Genomic DNA, 21,362 nt, shown 5'->3' with positions numbered 1-21,362 from the left:
CCAATTTATCCTTGTTGTCACCATTAGGGCAGTTTACAGCAATGTGTCCTATTCGATTATAAGAAAAGCATTTCAAAGGAAGCTTACCTCTGTATTTATCAGTTCCCTTGGGAAGTCTCTTGGCAAGAAGAGCTTCAAATTCCATCAGGATCTCCTCATCATCCATTTCTCTACTTTGTCTTGGTTCACCACTAGTACTAGCTTCTTTGCCTTTTCTAGATGGTGCAACAGATGCCCTGAAGGCTGATTCAGTCTTCTGAATACTGCCATCACAATTATTTAGCTCATAAGTTGTTAACTTTGCAATGATGGAGTCCAGGGATACCTTTGTCTTGTCTACAAACCTCAACTTCTGAATGCCAACAACCCTTATTGCATAGACCGGTAATAAGGATCTCAAAACTTTGCTAACAATAGTGGAATCTTCATTTTACCACCTGCACTCTTGATATCTCCAACAACAGTTTTGATTCTTATTCCATATTGTTGTATGGTCTCTCCTTCAACCATCTGCATATCTTCAAACTTTCCCCTAAGGCTTTCTTCCTTAGCTTGTTTCACATGCTCATCACCGCCATAGATATTCTCAAGGGCATCCCATACTTCTTTGGGATTCTCTTTGTCCTCAACATCAATAAACTTAATGTTAGATAAACTATTGATTAGGGCTTCCATGACTTGCCCATTCTCCTAAATCTCTCTCTTTTGATCATTGGTGAGAGTACCAGTAGGGATAACATAAGCATTCTCAACATAACTCCAGTGTTGAGCACCCATTCTTCTGATGTATATCTTCATTCTGTCCTTCCATATTTTAAACTTGTCTCTGTTGAACTTTGGACCTTCCCTCTTCATCATTAGAGTAGGATCTTTACCTCAAGCGGTTAAGCTTACAACACTGAGGACCTAGAGGATGCTCTAATACCAATTGATGAATCAATGATGAACAGTTAGTACCAAATTGGTACTAAGAGGGGGGGGGAATCAGTACTAAGAAAAACATTTTTCCTTGAACCGATTTGACTGAGAACACTGCACTTGACTGGGAAGCAATAACACTAGTCAAAACTTGATTACTACTGGTTAAACACAGTGAAAGACATAAACCAGTAACTCAGCTTTCCACATAATCTAACATCTTATTTCCACTTCACCCATATGCATACACTAGTAATAATTCAACAAAAATGTAAAGACTTACTGGTTCAACATGCTTTACCACTTAACAGAGAATAACAAAGCATCACATGAAAATCATCATGCATAACACACATATTTTTCACGTGGAAACCCAACTGGGAAAAACCACGGTGGGGATGAATACCCACAAGTTGTTCTTTGAACCCTTTTGAAGTCTACTCTATTAGGATCCTAGTACGGTTAAAGACTTTACAATAGGTTCTGTTAGGAACCGATCCTGCTAGGGATCACCCGGTTAAGGGATGGCTAAAATACGCGGTTAAGGGTTAAACCCTGTTAAAGGTTACCTTGTTAGAGGATTTTAAGAACTCAATGATTTTGAGTCACCTTGTTAAAGGATCTACAGCAAGCCGATTAAAGCTACCCTGTTAAGGGATTTTCCAACTATTGGAGTGGTTAGAGGTCAACAGGTATTACAATGATCTGGTAACAACATTCAATGCCAATGCAAATCTACTTTAGTTCCTTCCTTCTGCAATCACACTCCGCAGGTATCTATTCTCTTATCTGATCTGGCAAGAATCGTGTATCTCTATACTTGGATACACACACAACATTTGCCAACAACCTCAACATGAAAAACAACATTGACCTTATAGGAAACAGATAGGTCGGTAGCATAAACCCTAAACCCTAAACATTTAGGTTAAGCAATTCAGTCGGTTCAATCCTAACTATTGATCATATTGCATTGATTACAACAGTCTTGAACAGATCTCAAGACGTTCTCCAACGTTCATTCTTCACCGCTTCTTGGAGGCTGATAACCCATCACGCATTCTCCACCGATTACAGAGACTTCACACATTCTTGAGGTAGATAGGATCAATCTACTTCATGCAAGATCCTTCATGTGCACAAGGCTAACGTGGCAATACAATCTATTCTTCCTTACAATGCTAACTCATCACACGATGTCATCATTTGAATCATATAGGCATAGAACACTTCAACCAGAAACCCTGAAGCTAAGACTACCAACCGGTAGTCATCCCATATGAAACCTTGATACAAAACATTCCATATACCGGTTCACATTCCAACATACCGGTTCACTTGGACAAACATACCGCTTCACTTTTTCACATATACCGGTTCACATTTCAACATACCGGTTCACTTGGAAAGACATACCGCTTCACTTTTTCACATATACCGGTTCTCTTGCAAGTGCTTACTTCAATATACCGGTTCACTCTTCATCATATTGACATCAATAATAACATACAATATCATCATGTCAACATACTCTGCACATATGCCAATAGTTTTTCTATATGCTTTGCTCTATATGTATGCACATTTCTGTTTAGTCTGATTTTTTTCTATATACTTTACTCTGAATGGGAATCAATATATGGATGACCAGTGCTGTTTGATTTTGATTTTTTCACAGAGCTTGTCTAGATCTTTATTCTTGAATTTCCCTCCATTGTTAGTCACAATGGATGAAGGTATCCTATACCTACAGATGATATAGTAAAGGATGAAAAGAGCTACTTGTTTACCGATTGCTTTGAGATTGTAGATGACAATTGATATCATTTGTACCCTAAAACTTTTATTGGTGCTCTGAGATATTTATGATGATATATATGAGATCTTGGTTTGATGTCACCATACTTGTGTTGATTAATTTTGAGGGTAATATATATGAGATCTTGGTTTGATTTTGAATTTTCCTCCATTGTTAGTCACAATGGATGAAGGTATCCCATACCTGCAGGTGATATAGTTAAGGATGAACATAGCTACTTGTTTACTGGTTCTTTTAAGATTGTAGATGATAGTTGATATCATTTGTACCTTGAAACTTTTATTTGTACTCTGATATATTTATGATGATATATACGAGTCTTGGTTTGATGTCATCGTACTTGTGTGTGAGGCCCTACCCTGACCCATCCTATCTCTTTAGTTATTTTCATATTGGAACTATTATGGATGCTAGTTTTGACACACTATGGATATAGAACTTTATATGGTCCCATGATTTTGGTAATATTAATATATATTGATGCTTCATTTCTATGCCTTGTGGTTATAGAATATTATATGATTCTAGATTAGGGTAACATTGTGATGATGTATGTTATTATTTGAATTTCAGGATTTGTTATAATGCTAGAAATATGTTTGCATATCTTGTAGATGGATCAAATTTTGAGGATTATGATGAATTGCTTTGATTTGTGACAAATCATATTTTATAATGACAAGTCTTTGCAGAATGAATGTATTGTATTCTAATTATGTGTTTTCTATTATATGAGGCTATTGTGAAGTACTAATGTTTAAATTGAGATGTGCAAGAAACTATCCATGTGACCATGGAAATATTATGGAGAATCAAGCCTAGGCCTATGTGCATTCATAAAACTAGGGGTTGTCTATTTGGAGAAGCAACACCCCGTATGTATTATATTTTATTCGTAAATGTAAAATGTTGCATGAGTGTAAATTGTATTTATTGAATTGTTTAAATCGTTTAAGGGACAATTGCCATGTGTGTATTATGATGTGGAATTATTTTGTAGTATCACTTGACACCTATGTAGTATGTTGTGTTGGCAATTTGTCATGTCACCTTTTTGGAGAGTTTTATTTCTGTTAATTGTTATATCTCTTAATTATCCTTGAAGGAACCAAGAAATCTAGGTTAGTGAGCCACAAGGAGGGTCAACTCAGAGTTGACCCGTAGGTTAACTTTAGGTGGACTTTATAAGGGTCAAATCAACTCCTAGGGTCAATTTTAGAGCATTTCTATTAGGCCTCATGGGGTACCTATGGGTGAAGGTCAAAATTGGCCATGTGTCCTTCCCTTAGGACTTGTTTAACCACCCAAAAAAGTGGTTTTCCCAAGATGGACGAATTCCATCTATAGGAGTGTCATCCTTGGTAGGATAACCTTCTTGATGGGAGTAATCCCTCTTCCCCATTGCATTTCCCTTCTCTAGGTACCTAGGTTAGGGAGTGTGTAAGACCTAGGGAAGACCAATCCAATGGGGGATACCTCACTCTATCCAAGAGGTTGGAAGGAGTGAGAGAGGCCTTCTTAGGCTAGGAATGGAAGCTTAGTGAGCTAATCACCCACTCTCCATCCTTGGAGATTTTTGGAAAAATTTTGGAGGAAAACAAGTTTTTAGGGATAGTAAATTGGGGCTAAGGAATTGCAGAAAAAGATTGAGGATTAGGCAGCTCTTCATCAAGCTTTCCCCTAGATTTTCTTTGGCAGGCCAAGGTTGGTGTTACTTTTCCCTCTTATGTAAATGTAAAAATGTTCTAGAATGCTTGAATGAAAATTGTTGTATTTCTTTATTTGTGTTGTACTTGTAAAAATCTATGTGATTTCTTGCTTATTTCTGTTTTATGTATTGTTGTGTTTGGGGAGTGTTCAAGACCATCCTTTCCTTGGGAGGAAAGATTGGTCTTGGGGGTGGAAGGAGCTTGACAGCCCTTAGTTTGAGAGGCTCTCATTATGAGAGTGATCTCAAGGGTCTATCCATGAGACCCTTGCTGCTTTCTTTTGTGTTATTTCACTTGGGGGTCATAAGGGGGAGCAAATATGGCATGTTTGCCTTTTCTGGGGTCATAAGGGTGTAGGGGTTAAGGATGATTGTTGGTTATGCTTTCATGGATGCCATGAGTTGGCTGTAAGTTCTATCTAGTAGAATTCTCCCCTAGGGTACTTGGTCCACTTCCACCCTAGTAAGACATCACATTTTGTGATGGAGTTTCAGCTTGGGAAGGGATGTGTCTATTGTGTTGCTTGGTTGTAACCCCATCTAGGTCTTGATTCTCCAAGCTCGGGGGTGGCTTCTGGTAAGCCTAGGCTGGGAGGTGAGCACCCCATGGTCACAGCCCTAAAATTCTGTATGCAGGTTGCTGGGAAAAGAATCTAGGAGTTGCAGATTTTTATTCAGATACAGATTTTCTATTTAGATGTAGAAAAGCAAAAATGTAATTTTATGAATTGTTGCAAAAAAAAAATGTAAATAAAGAGCTTTAAGTTGTTTTCTTTTATTCTTTGTATAAATAAATGTGTTCTTTTATTCAATTCCTCATCATTAAGAATGAGAGACTGGTTGGATTATTCACCCATTTTAAATATGGGCCATTGTAATTAAATATTCTGTAAGCAATGTAAATTTTATTTAAATTCTGAAACCTATTATGTTGTTGTAAGCTTTATCAAAATTCTGTCTCAGAAAGAATTCTGTTCTCTTGTTTATTTCTGCAATTTAAAGAAAAAGAAAGGAATGCATTATGTTTAAATATTTACTTGCAAAGTTTATTTACTACTATTTTGTTACTTTTAACTCTGTTTAGGCATAGCTGAAAATGAACTAGTATTTAAACAAGTAGATTGCTGTAGAAAATATGTTGCATCACTGTTTTAAACAAAAGAATATATAATAATAATAACTTCTGAATATTGTATATTAAGATAAATCACACCTAGGAAATGAGATCTAAAATCAGTGAATGCGCTAGTATTTAACCCACTCCTGCAAGTTGTAAAACAAAAAAAAATATATAAATATCATGGACCTATGTATTGCTGTTACAAAAAAAAATATAGGGGTTGCATGCTTATGTGTTAAAATTATTCAAAATAAGCTCCCTAACCCTATTAGGTTGATATATATATACATATATGTATATATATGTATATATACATATATATATATATATACATATATATACATATATATATATATATGTATATATATATATATATGTATATATATATATGTATATATATATATATGTATATATATATATGTATATATACATATATATATATATATACATATACATATATATACATATATATATATATATATGTATATATATGTATATATATATATATATGTATATATACATATATATACATATATGTATATATACATATATATACATATATGTATATATATAAACATATATATCCCTGCATCTAAAAACATACTCAATGGATACTTAAAAAAAAAAGATATATGTATATATTCTGGTCATGGCAGTGTATATATATATATATATATATATACATATAAAAATATATTTATATATATATATATATATTTATATACTTTTATATTAAAAAAAATATTATATAAAAAAAAAACTAAGAAAAAAAAAGAGGAACTCGGGGGTACCGGCCGAGCCACTATGTGTTAACACAATGGACAGCTCACGGTCGAGCCACTGTGTTTACACACAGTGGGCGACGCAGGAGGCACCGCACTGTGTGTAGACACAGTGGAATAGTCACGGCCGCCACTGTGCTACACATAGTGAGCGGCGCCCCGCCACTGTGTGTATACATAGTGGGCGACAGTAATGCCATCCGCCACTGTGTGTGCCCACAGTGGGTGGCGCTGCCCGCCACTGTGTGTATGCACAGTGGCGTCTGGGGGAGCCCACGCCACTACCTCCGCTCCTTCCCTCTTTGAAACCCCTCTGCTGTCCATGGCCGTCGTGCCCTAATCCGTCCCTGTACCTACAATCACACACACACACTCTAAACAAAAAATGTGGTATAATAAACCCTAACCCATTTCGGGTTACGGTATAAATTATTAAGAAATAAAACAAAGTGGTTAATATATAGAAATGCAACCCTAATCCCAATTTTGGGTTAGGGTTAGCATTTTATGAATAAGGGATTTCCTTATTTAAAGGAATTTTAGAATTTGAATTTGAGTTTTAATATTTTAACTAATAATTAGGGTTATTTAAATAATTGAATTATTATATTCTTATATTCCTTAGAGAAGTAAAATTTTAATATAGTTATTTCAAAGGGGTTTAAAATGAAGAGATAATGTAGTTGGATACACTATACACTTAATCAAATTAATATATTTAATTAGTCAATAGATTTTCCTCGATTTAATTGTGGGTGTTAGGTTATATTGTAAATGGGGAAAATTTAATAGGGGAGATTGTAAATTAATTTTATGAACCATAAGCCTTTGAGACCGGCATTGGCCGGATTAATTAAATCATCAAAATTAAGGGTTTAGGGAAATTAGAACTGGCTTTAGCTTAATATCGGTTTTAGTGGGCAAATGGCATTATAGGAATTCGAACCCTTATCGATTGGATTTAAATAATAAATTTGCGTGTGCATCAATTAATTAATAACATTATCATTTTATGGTCGGGAATGATTTAATACATTTAGATAACCAATTAACCCTTGTTTTTAATTAGTGACAACTTAATTAAGGTAATTGAGCTAGCTAACTAATCCATGACACTAATTAATCTCCACCAAATAAAGTCACTCGTTCGAGTTGGTTAATTAACCCAACCTTAGTAAACAATTTTATTTACATCCTAGATAAGACAAAACTCTAATAAAGTTATTATAATGTAGGATATGTTGCGAGTTCATGTTGTCAAAAAAAAATATTTGTTGTTTCGTTTTTTGCCCAAAAGTTTGGGCACGACATTGTGTTGATTGATTTTGAGATGTTTTTCTATATGCTCTACTCTATATGTATGCACATTTCTATTCAGGGTACACAACTCTCAGATTTTGATCAATTATCCTATTTAATTTATTAAATATCCTAGCATATTTAATTAATTAATAAATTTTCCATTTAATCATAAAAAAAGGAATTAATTTATTACAAAAGAGGAATCAATATGCAAAGCAAGAGTTTAAAACCAAGTAATTTCCCTGATGTTATTCCGAATGCACACTTTTTAGGATTTAGCCAGAGCTTGAATTTTTCCATTCTATCTAGTATGAAGGTATCCCATACCTGCAGATGATATAGTTAAGGATGAACAGTGTTGTTTGATTTTGAATTTTTGTTAGATGCTTCATCTTGTCCATTACCTTGAGGGTAATATATGGATGACCAGTGCTGTTTGATTTTGAATTTTTCACAGAGCTCGTCTAGATGTTTATTCTTGAATTTCCCTCCATTGTTAGTCACAATGGATGAAGGTATCCCATACCTGCAGATGATATAGTTAAGGATGAACAAACCTATGTGTTTACCAATTGCTTTGAGATTGTAGATGATAGTTGATATCATTTGTACCCTGAAACTTTTATTTGTACTCTGAGATATTTATGATGATATATATGAGATCTTTGTTTGATGTCATTGTACTTGTGTTGATTGATTTTGAGATGTATTTCTATATGCTTTACTCTATATGTATGCACATTTTTGTTCAGGGTACACAACTGTCAGATTTTGATCAATTATCCTATTTAATTTATTAAATATCCTAGCGTATATAATTAATTAATAAATTAGCCATTTAATCATAAAAGAAGGAACTAATCTATTACAAAAGAGGAATCAATATGCAAAGAAAGAGTTAAAAACCAAGTAATTTCCCTGATGTTACTTCGAATGCACACTTTTTAGGATTTAGCCGAAGCTTAAATTTCCAATTCTATCTAGTATGAGGCCTAGCTCTTGAATATGTGTGAATCTCTTCATAGTCTTTACTAAGGTTTCATCAACATAATCTTCCATGTTTTTATGCATCATATCATGAAATATAGTTGTTACTGCTCTTTGGTAAGTTGCTCCTACATTCTTTAGCCCAAATGGCATGATGTTCCAACAAAAGGTTCCCCATGCATAGGTGAGAGTTGTCTTTTCTTGATCTCCAGGAGCTATTTTGATTTGATTTTAACCGGAGCTATTTCCTGATGGATAATGTTATACGAAGATTTGGTGTTCCTGTGAAATTGATAATGGATAATGCTATGAGCTTTAGATCAGAAGAATTCACTCAATTTTGTACCAGCCATGGAATAATTATGTCTTATTCTTCACCATACCATCCTCAAGGTAATGGACAAGTAGAATCCAACAATAAGAGCCTTTTGAATATTATTAAGAAAATTCTTGAGGAGAACAAAAGGTCTTGGGATCATAAACTAAAATTAGCCTTATGGGCAGACAGGATTACTATTAAGAAAGCAAATAGTGTATCACCATTTGAATTGGTTTATGTCACACAATCTAGGGTGCCATCCAATAACCTTCTTCCTGTATACAAGTTCTTACAAGATGAGGAGATGGAGTTGTCAGAACCCATGGAAGACAAAATGATTCAAATGGTGGAAGTGGAAGAAATCAAAACTTTGGCTCATAAAAGAAATTTGAAGATTCAGTTGCAATCCAAGTATCTTTTTGACCAAAGAACCACATTGAGAAAGTTTCAAATTGGTGACATGGTTCTTTAATGGAATGCAAGAGGGCAAGATAAAGGAAAGAACAGAAAATTTGAGTCATTATGGATGAGCCCTTCTATTGTTTGTGATCTTAATGGAAAAGACTCATACATTTTGTAGACAATGAATGATGAGGTATAGGAATTTCTAGTGCATGTACAATTCCTAAAGCATTACTTCTCTTAAGTCCATGCACAGTAGGTTGTAGTCTATATATATTTAGGTTTGTTTCTGTTGGTTTTCGTTTGGGCTTGTTTCTTTTGGTCTGTTCTCTAGAGTTGTTTGTGTTCTTGTGTTGATCTTGCAATCAACCATCCCCAATCAGAGTTGTTGTTATCACTATTTTGACTATTGGATGATTTTGTTCTCTAATCTGCTAAAAATCTGCAAAATTGTGATTAGTGCTTCATTTTTCCTCTGTGGGTTATTGGTCTAAGGGTTTAGGGTTTTTGCAATTTACCCTTTTCTATCTCAAAATCCTTGTGTTCTATTTCCTTGTCACTTTTTCCACTTAAGTGGAAGGGTCAGTCCATCGTGAGGAGAGGTCCCCCTTTAAGTTTTGCCTTAGGCAGGTTTTAATAATGTTTTAATTTTTTGCCTTCTCCTAAGTTTTATTATTTTGTCGGGCTTCATAAAGATCGTGCAAGTGTTAATAGATCCAAAGGTGCTTGCAATCTCGCAAAGGGAAGTTGCATGAGATTTACCTTTCATGAAGTGGCAAAAAGGTGGGGGGCCTGGGTAAAGAGGTTGCAAGGATGGCTAAAGGACATATATCTTCTAGTAGATCTAATGGTCCACGTTGTTTCACGATGAAAAGATGGGTGAGGTTTATGCTTCGTGAAGTAGCGAAAGATTGGTGAGCTCGGCAGGTAAGCTGAAGAATGATTTAAGGATCATGCATCTTGTTCATGATCCAATGGTTGGTGCTATTTCGTATAGTGGAAATGTGTGAATTTTACCTTTCATGAAGCAGCGAAAGGGCAGTGGGCCCAATGAAGGAATGGTAGGTAAGATAAAAGAAGTGCAAATCTGAGAAGATCCAAAGGTGCACGTTGTTTCATAGCCTAAAGTAACATGAGGTTTACCTTTCACAAAACAGCGAAAAAGAGCTGGCAGTTACGTGGCGGGTAAGGTGGCAATATAGCTGGATGTCTAGTTGAGGCAAAAGGTGATCTGTCAGTTGGACATGTGGCTCCTAGTGGATCGATTGGGGCCTGTTTGATTAAGTGGAAATATTGATGAAATCCATAGCTAGTTAAGACACGTGGCGGTTCAGATGTGGAGTTCGATAGAGTTCTTGAGCAAATGAATGGCCAACACTTGGGGGATATTTTCTAGATATCAGTAGGACAAGTGGATTCCTCTTAGAGGGCCCACTTTCAAGGTTAAAGGTGTTAAAAGATGCGCATTTCAAAATTTATTTGACGATGTGCGTTGTTTTGTATGGTGAAAATGCAAGGTGATTATGCTTCGCAAAATAGTGAAAACCATTAGCAGTGACAGTTTCATGCAGTTAGTTAAATAGACTAGCAGCCACCATGGAGAATAACGGTTGAGAGGATGGTAGAAGATCCAACGGTCAGTGTTGTTTCGTAAAGGAAAGATGCATGAGATTTATGCTTCGCGAATAGAGAAAAGAAGGTGGGGCCCATTTCTAAGAAGGATGACTCAGGTAAGGTAAAGAACATGGACATCTTTCAGGATCCAACGGATGGCAGTTTTTTGCAATGAAAAGGTATGAGGTTTTTATCTTTCACGAAGCAGCAAAAAGGCAAGACAGTTAGAAAATTCTTTGTGGTCCATTGGAGCCATATTTCAAATTCAATTGTGAATTGATTGTCGAAGCATGTGGCTTAATGTTTCTATTCAATGCTCACTTTCCGTAATAAGCTTCACATCAGCTAAAACCTTGGCATCATTTGTCTTGCAGAGGAACCGGTGTGCAGAGTGAATTTCTTCAGACCAACAAGTAATTTTCTGCATATTGCTTGACAGTTACAGTTTGAATTGATATCCCTGGGTGCTTGAATTCTCATAGGTTTGTTTAAGTTTAATTGAAATAGCTGTAATTCTGAGATGGCACTGCAAAGAGATTTCTTAGGGACAGTTTGTATGACAAAGGGAACTGGTTAAGGGGTTCACAGATAGGGATATCAAGTCTGGGACTTTTCAAAGTGGGATTTGGCGAGAGAAATTCCTCTACTCCAATGAATAATATATGGGAGTTAGATGTTGGAAAGCACATAGTCCTTGGGGTTTTCATGAATGTGGACCTATTGACATAGATTGCAAATAACTGTGATCCTATTGCCAGGTGTGTTAGAAATGTAAATGGAGGATCTTTAATTGAGATAAATGATGATGAGTTTAGGAAAGTGTTCAGACTCAGTGAGGTGTTGAATTATTTAGAGCCCATCAATTTTGAAATGCTTGCATAGGCATATAATGTACAGAGAGATCACCTCGGGAGTGGCCTTTTGAAAGAATTTTTTGTCAAAATAGGAGGACTGACTATTGTAGGCCCTAGCACCATGGAACCTTTCTCTCTAAATCTATTTAATTTGAGGGCTAAATGGATGTATTGTTCCCTATGTCAAATTTTTTGGGAAGATGTTGAAACAACCATGCCAACCCACTATATGCTTATGTTAGCACAAATTTTGAACCCATTTCTGGTAGTAACTTTTAATTTTGCACCTTATCTCACTGATGCCATTCATGAAGGGTTGATGGGGATAAAAATGCTAAGGTAGACAGACCTTTTGGATGGTATTCTCTTCTTATGCACATGTTTTTATTTAAAGGTGTTGATTATTTTGCTAGTGAAATGGACATGATTTAGGAAAAAGATAATGAGAAGATGCCTGTTCAATTGTGGAACACAATTTTGTCTTGGGATAGAGAGGATGCGAGTTACTTGAAGTTTTATAGATGTTTTGCATCTAGGCTTAGGATCCTCTTGTACCCACAAAACCCTAGGATTACCAAATCTCTCTTAGAATTCCTTAGGCCTAAGGAATTTGCTCAAGATATTAAGATTGTTCATAATTGGGGTGATATATACTTGTACCCTATCTCTACTATGTTCAGAGTCTATGGTTTCAGAGGAACTCCATATTTTCTCCCCTATCAAGTCCCATTAAAGATAGGAATTGCAGAGGTCTTTAGGCAAATCGGAGGTTTGCAAGAAGCAGAATTAACAAATTGGGGGAAAGGGACAATTTTCCCAACCATCACCATTGCACATCAATTTGTAATCACCAAGGGTGGTTGGAAACATTTTGATGATTTATTTCAACCCTATAGGTTGTCTACTACAGTATCAAGGTTTGCTGACCCTGAAGACTTTTTTAATGGTATGCGCAGGAAGAGAGCCGTATGTAAAGGCAGACTGCACCAGTTCCATTTTCCTGAGGATTTGATCAGAAATGAGTTCAACCTTGATGAACAGGAATTGAGGAAGGAAAAATAGATAGCATATAAAAGGGCTCTTGATTTTATCCACCAATTTGATATTGGTTATGACCCTTTGTCTAGTTTTACTCCCTTTGAGGAAAAGGCTAAATTCTTGATACTTTATTTTGAAGATTTAATGCAGACCTTAAAGGAGAAAAGGGAAGTTATATTGAAAAATGATCCTGAAAAGGCTAAGTTGGTTCTAGCCAAGCCTGCCTTTGCTAAGGCCATCCCTCCAGGTGAATATGTGATGCACAAGAGACCAAAATACAGTGTGCTAGTGCCAGTCAAGGGTGAACCTTTTACTTCAAAAGGGAAAAGAGCAATAGAAGATGTAGTTGACATCCAAGATTCCCCTTAAAGGCAAAGGGTGGGAAAAGAGGTGCAAACAGGTGAGCCTTTATACTCTCCATCCCAATCCCCAATCCATGTGGGAGATGAACATGTAGTGGCTAAGCAATTATTGCAGTTAGGAAGTCTTGGGGAGATTGTCTATACTTATGAAGAAGTACAAGAAGGGATGCCTGAAAAGCCACCAAGTGCTGAAATGGATTTGACTAAAGAGGAGTTTAAAGGAAAAGAGTTAGACCCTATCATCAAACAAGCTAGTGAAGAATTCCTGGTTGATAATAATTTTGTTACAACAGGATCTTTCATGCAATTTGTTTGGAAGCAAAATATAGAAAAATTCAAAGCCAAATGTGAGAAGAGGCAAAATGAACAACCTCACAAATATGCATCTGTAGTGGAGGAAGAAATAAAATATGAAATGATGACAGAATTCAAAACCATTACTCCTGAGCAGGGGAGAGAAATGGTAGCAAAAGTTGGTGTACTAATTATCCCTAAGTGGGATATAGCAGATGCATTAGTCCTTGAAGCAGTAAGGAAAGAAACAAAGCCCTTAGAAGGAGTGACATTTAGCAAGGACCATGTTGCTTTGGTCATGTGGTCTCTAAGAAGGTATGAGAGAAGAAAGAGAAAGGACACTTCAGGCTCCAGCTGCCTTGGAGGTATGATTGTGAAAAGAGTGTAGGACACAGGGGTAGTAGAAGCTGCCAGCACTGTTTTGGAATCAACAAAATTCAGTGTGGCAGTAGCCAAAAAGGAAGCCAAGGAAAAATTTGACCTCCAGATAAAACTAGATATAGTTCTAAAGGCTTATAATGAAGCCAAAGGAGAGATATCCCATGGGGATAGCATCATTGCCAAGTTGCAAAATCAATTAGTAGGGCAATACCAAAAAGGTGAATCTTCTACTTTAATGATTGCCTCCTCTCCAGCAAAACCTCCACCCATGAGTCCAATCATTGAATTTCCCCCTTCTCCTTTGACTTCTGGTTTTCAAGAAACTAAGACCATACAAGATGAAATGGAAAAGTTGAAACAGGCTCAGGCCCTATTTGAAAATAAGTATGAGGAAAAAGTCAGAGGCACAATCTTAAAATTTGCTGACACAGTAGGAGCTTCTATTGTGTACATTTATATGAAAAGGATTTTGAATATGTTGATTGATCTGAAAGAAGACAAGGCTACTTTGGAGCCAATTTTGAATAAGTGGATGCCTAGAGAGCTGGATTTAGAACTTATGTGTTCATCTTATGAAGAGGTAGAGGATGATGCAAATTTAAATCCACTTGTGATTTAGTGAAAAGCATGACCAAGTTAGCAGAAGAAAGGGTCAATGTAAAGAGAAAGGCCAACTTGTATAGAAGAGAATATGCTAATCATAAGTATGAATTGTTTCCCGGGGGTTTTGTTAGTCCAAGTCAATTGAAAGATGAAAAGGTGTGGCTTGATGATCTAGGGTATAACTTGTCTCAAAGGATAAATGAAGTCATCAACACAGATGACACATCTTTATTTATTCGGACAATTGAAGAAATTGAGAAAATAAAGTCACATTATGGTTTTTTGGAGACAGAGGTCAATCAATTAAGGAACACATGGAAGAGGTTGAATAAACTGAAGAAGAATATTGTTAACTTCTCCTGGCCTAGTGATGACATGTTCCAAGAGTGGAAAAACAAGTATGCAGTGTAAGAAACGGAGCTTCAAGAACAATTAGAAGATGTTGCAGTGGAATAACAGACCTTAAAGCCGTTAGGAATGAAATGATTGTAATTTCTTTTTAACAGGAATCATGGTTGTAACAAACTTTTCCTAGGGAAGTATGAAGCTTGTTTGCATCCATATCATTATAAATGGATACCAGGACTTTAGGAAAAAATCATCACAAGAATTTGTAAAGAAACTCTGCTGAAATATATCTAGGGTTTTTTGGTTCTTTCATAAATCACCTTGAGTTATGTAAGATTTTCAAAATGAATATTAATATACAGATCAAAACTTTCTAAGCCTAAATCTTCGTTGTCTTCTTGTTTGCATTCATTGATTTGATGGTTTCTTTTGGATAATTTAGGGTTATTCAATTTATTAGAGTTATCTTGTATTACTTATTAATTATTTATTTAATTATTAGTCTATAAAACTCTACGCTTAAGCTAAACTTAGGCATTTAATAAATATTGTAGGTATTTAATAATTATTCTAATTATTAAATACACATTATATCTTTAGGGTTTCTATTATCCTTTTATAAGGATTGTATTGTACTTGTTCATTAAATTGATTCCCTTTCTAAATGATAATTTTCTTCTTCAGAGCATTTATGCTTTTTTGCTTTATGTGCCTCCATTCTTCTCTTGTGAAAGGTATTTGCATGCAGGTGTTCTTGGGATCTCTGAAGTTGTATTTCCTCAACTTCTTCATGGTATCAAAGCCTCTGGGAGTATTTTTTTCTCAGATCCAGGTCGTACAGCCCTAGCACATAGTTCGAGAAAAAAATAAAAAAAAATACTTTGCCTTTTTATGGCATGCAAACTGGATTTTGATTTTTTTTTTTTTAAATCACCAAAAAATCAAAAGGCGATTGGTTTTTTATGCAAAAAAAAAAATCAAATTCTTTTTTTTTTTTTTTGGGGGGGGGGTTCCCCATAGTATGCAGGGTACCGTGGGGCCCCCTGACACCATGCAGAACCATCACCACTGACCACCTCGGGCCCCACCCCGACGTCAGTGCCCTTTTGACCCTCGCCGGCCCGGCCCCCGTCGTCGACTTCTCCCGCCAGCCTCCCCGGTAGCTCCTCCGGCCTCCGCCTCCCTACGGCCCTACTGGCCCCCACCACTAACCTAGCCCCCTGCTGGCCACACCGCCTGGCCACCTAGCTCCACCTAGCCACCCTAGCCACCACTAGCCTACCCGCCCACCAGACTCCACCCGGCTACCAACCGACCACCGCCCAACCACCGGAACTCCGCCCGGCTACCGACCTGCAACCGCCCAGCCACTAGAACTCCACCTGGCTACTGGCCTGCCACCAACTATCCACCGGGGAGCCACCCATCTACCACCAAAGTGCCGCTCCCTAGCCACCTCCATCTGAATAGCCACTAGACTACCTTTTCTACCTCTTTTAGAGGGTGGGTTTAGTTTTTTGGCCATATCTTGGCTATACAGAGTCATTTTTTTGAAAACAAATAGGCATCGGAAAGCTGGTTCCAAGTTGGACCTCATCATGTTGGTAATTGTTTCTGATTTTTTTGTTTGAATGTGTTTTCTTCCAGTCAAAGTGAAGTCTAGTTTTTGCACTCCGGGAGCCATAGAAAAAGCATCCAACCTCCATTTTTTGAAAAGTTTATATTTTTGGAAAGCGTGTGCTATGTAATTTACAGCCATCTAAGTTTTATTTCCAGATTCTGCTCCATGCATATTTTATTCAGTTTTTTTCTTTTCAGCACTTTGGTGGATATCTTGGTTGTTTCAGGTCCTGGGATCTCTTCTCTAGGTAGGATGTCCCTATTTTGGTTATCCTTTCTATTTCCAATCTTCTTATCATTGTAGCATTGTATTTATGCAAACGCACTGAGATAAAGTGCCATCATGCATTGTTTACTTGGGATCTTGCACATCGTGTGTCTTGTTGTATGTGCACTCCTTATAAAGTGCCATGAGGGGGTTGATGTTTGCCTTGTTTTCTATCTTCCTTTGTCCAGTGAGTGTTCCTTCCATGACATTCACCTCATGATGTGTGTCAAGTGAGTGTTCCTTCCATGACACCGTGTACTTTTCTCAGCACCTTTGATGTTCTTGGTTCTTTGTCGTGTAGTTCTTTTTGGTCGTTCTTTTCAGTGTACCTGTCCCTCTTTAGCATTATGGGGAGGTTTGTCCTGTTGGTTCTAATGCTTCTGTGGTTAGATTGATTAGCTCTTCAAGCTTTGGTTACTCATGCCATCTGTATCTTCGAGTTCAGTGTTTGTCTTATTTTCCATCTGATTCGAGTAGTGTCATTTGAGGGCACTCATGCAGATTACGGTCTTCTCTACCTAGTCATGTTCTATTTCAATGGAGGTTCTTCAGATCAGCAGTTACTCTTCGATAGAGTTTGTAGCTATTTCTTGCTTCAGTGGTGTTTTTCTTTCTTTTCCATCTCTTTTTGGAGTAGAGTTTTTTCCCACGTGGTTTTCTCTATTTCTTTGGTTCATAGAGATTTGGTTGTGATTGGCTACCTCATCAGGCCTTGTTGTCGGGACCCAAATTTGCCTTCATCATGTAGTTGCATTTTTTGCTTCATGCATTTAGTTTTTTAGCTACTCCCTAAGTTCATCTTAAGGGGGGGTGTTAGAGTTATCTTGTATTAGCTAATAATTATTTATTTAATTATTAGTCTATTAAACTCTATGCTTAAGCTAAACTAAGGCATTTAATAAATATTGTAGGTATTTAATAACTATTCTAATTATTAAATACACATTATATCTTTAGGGTTTCTATTATCCTTTTATAAGGATTGCATTGTACTTGTTCATTAAATTGATTCCCTTTCTAAATGATAATTTTCTTTTTCAGAGCATTTATGCTTTTTTGCTTTATGTCCCCCCATTCTTCTCTTGTGATGGGTATTTGCAAGGTGTTCTTGGGATCTCTAAAGTTGTATTTCCTCAACTTCTTCAAGATTGAATAGGGATTGCAAGGAAATCTTACAGATATGTTTTAGGATTTTCTCTTCAGGAGAGGAATTAAATATACTTGAAATATCTTTGTTAGTAAATCAATTGTTTGCTGCTTTGAATTTGATAAACAGTTTTAGTTTAAAGGGAAAGAGATTATATATATGTCAGGCATATATTAGGTTAATGAAAGTTGAAGTGATGAGATGTATGAGAATGTCCAGATTTGGAACTCCTATTTAAATTGGGTGACTCTGTAGCCTGGATAAGGCACTGATATCAGCTATGGAGTTTTTTCTATCTTTCTTGGGGTCAAGAATGAAAATGAACACATGTTTTCTTTTAATGTTTCAGTATTATTGAGGTGATGAGGTTCATAGGTTTTTAGCATTGGTTTGTTGTGGATCTCATATTAAAATTGTGGAAGTATTCACAAGAGGTATACCCACCCGAGTTTTGGATAAGCTTAAAGTATAGAAGGTTTTGTAGAAACCTTGTTATATGTTTTTCTAGAATTCTATTTTCTTGTTGTCTTCTCCATATGCAATAGAGGTTTCATTTTTTCTTACAGAGGGGGTTGGGGGAATCAGAATTTGAGAACAACAGGCGCATCTTAGATAGTTAATGCTTGACTGGTTTAACTCCTGGTGTAATAGAAAGATGGTGCATGATAAGATCAGGATCTAGGCCTAGCATATCAGAGTATGTCCATGCAAAGTTGATCTTCTTTTGTAAAAAGAGATTTCTGAAATCTTTTAACACTTTTGTTGATAATGATTGAGCTAAGTGGATGATATATTGTGTCTCTTGACTCCCAAAATTTATTGGCTGAGTTGGTTCAATCAATATAGAAGACCTTTCCTGGAAGTGACTTGGTAGTATATCAAGTATCTCACCTTCAGGTGCCTCAGAGAGGTTTTCACCCTTAGGTACGTCCTTTATTTTTTCTATTTTTGAATCTGACACTGCCATAATGTGGTTTTCACCATCAAATATTTTATTTTTCTTTTTTTGGTTTTTGCGACTAAGATACTTGATATATGTTTTAATCATGTTCTCACTTTGTTCACAGGTGGAAGAGTCCATTGGTTCAAATGCATTAAGGTAGTAGGCTAACATGTAGTCATTGGCAAAGATAGGTAAATTCATAGGTTGGTTTTGGAGACTACAGTCAATTAGTTTAGGATGTACCAAGGATAAAGTTTGAACAGGTTCGAGGCAGTTCATGGTATTATCATCATAACTTCGGACTGACAAGTCAAGTTCTAGAAGACTACCTTGCATAAATGTCTCGAGACCAGGAAGAGTTACAACATGATCATTGAATTGCACGTTAATATTTATTTGACAAAATCCAATAGACCTACTTCTAGTATCATTCTCTATGTCAGACTGGACTACCTATCATGGTTCGACTGTAACAAGATCAATAGATAGATTCCCAACATTCATGACAGAGGAGTCAGAGTTTGATGTTGAATAGGTATTGTCATAAATAGGACTATTGTCAGACTCATCAGAGTCATAAGAGAAAATTTCTGACTCTTCTTCAAGTGATTGAGTGAATGCATGTATAGTGTCAATACCTACATCTTTGATGCTACAAGTTCCTTCATGATTTAGTTCATTTATCACTTGTATCTGACATACCTATTCACATAACCTTAATGGCTCTGTAAATTTATGTCTTCTACTCCATTCAGCTTCTTATGGACTAATGGCTGGTTCTTTTTTTGTAGCTTCCAATTCTTCTTGTGTAGTTCCATACTTGATTTGTTTTTATCCTATTAGAGGGAGATATAGTAGGTGAAGAATTTTCTTCTGTTCTTCCTTCTTTCAACTATTGTTCATAGTCTTCTTGTCTTTTTAGTCTGATTTCTTCTATCTCGGTTTGTAGTTTTAAGTGCATCATCTCTTCTGTGTCATCTATGATATCATTGGACTCTTCTGGAGTTTCTGTACTAGATGTATCTAAGAGATAACTTGGACCCCATTCATACTCATTCGAGTTAGTTTTTGAATCATCTACACAATCTACCAGTGTATGTGACTAGAATTTTCAGTGGTGCAAACAATTCTATGATTCTTTCTACCTCTTCTCTCATATCCTCTAGGATTTCTACTCCTTGTAGTGTTGTAGCTGATACCATTGGAACTTGATTACCAGTTGTTTCCTCTCTCTTGATTGCTAGCTCTTCTTGTTCTTTTTCATACTCTTCTTGAGTCTGTTGAGTGTTTACTTCCTATGATGTTGAAGGCAGTATCTTTTTCTTCTACTTAGACTAATGATCAGAAGTATGTTTCTGGTCTGATGTCTTTCCTAGATTGTATCCCAATCCAACTTTATCACTCGTAGACTTAGTTTGTAGATGAATAGGTTCAATAATACCTTCTTTCTTTTTTCCCAAAGGACCAGTACCTGAATATCCCATGCATTGAATCATTTTATATCCCAGACCATATTGTGTTGGGGAAATCTCACAATGTCATACTTCTTTGTTTTCACTATCTTCTTTGAAAATCCATTTGAGAACAACATCCTCTTCTATTTCATCTATAAGGGAAGTAGAGGATTGTACAAAGAGACCATCATATATGACATTTGGAGTGGAATTTTGTGGCTTCATAACCTCTGATGGTTTTCCTAACTATCTTGGTGATGGAGGAAGAGAGATTAGTGAAAGTACTATTTCTATCTTGTATCCATCCATGCCAGTATTTGTGGTTTTCAATTTCTTTTCTAAGTCCTTCATCAAGGTTTCTAAACTTTTAGCTCTAGAGGCTACTTTATTATGAGGCACAAAGATATCAACACTTTTTGTTAATGCATTACAGGGGGAGTTTTTATCAGTAGGAATACTGACTTCAACTCCGTTATAAGGAAATTTTAGGCACTGATGATACGTAGATGGAAATGCCTTCATTTCATGAATTTATGGCCTACCTAGCAAGATGTTGTATGAAAGAGGGAGATCAAGCACCTGAAAAATAACATCTCTTTCTATAGGTCCTACCCTAATTGGTAATAGTACTAGACCTTTAGAGGTTCTTTCTTCTTCATCATAAGCTTTGATTGTTATCTTCTTGGCCGGATCAATGACATTTTCTGAAAATCCCAGTTGTGTAAGCAGATTATAGGTACAAATATTCAACCCAGTGCCTCCATCTATCAAAACATGTTTAACTCAGTGTTTATGGATCATAGATTCAATGTGCAATGGCTGGTTATGTGGGTGATTCAGTGAGTTGTCATCTTCTTCAGAGAAAGTGAGATAATGAGGCGAAGTCAGGTGACCCACCATAGATTGAAACCAATCGATATCTAAATCTTTTGGGACATTAGCTGTGAGCAATGCTTTGTCCAAGATCTCTTTATGAGCAGAGGAGATTTTGAGCAATTCAAAGATATTTGACCATTCGTTCTTTTCAATTGTTCGACAATGCTATAACCAGGAGAGAATGATGAAGCCATCTATTTGGA

The sequence above is a fragment of the Cryptomeria japonica genome, chromosome 6 (genome assembly GCF_030272615.1).
Source record: "Cryptomeria japonica chromosome 6, Sugi_1.0, whole genome shotgun sequence".
In the NCBI taxonomy this organism is placed as follows: Eukaryota; Viridiplantae; Streptophyta; class Pinopsida; order Cupressales; family Cupressaceae; genus Cryptomeria; species Cryptomeria japonica.
The sequence above is the reverse complement of the archived record's forward strand: the minus strand, read 5'-3'. Positions refer to the sequence as shown.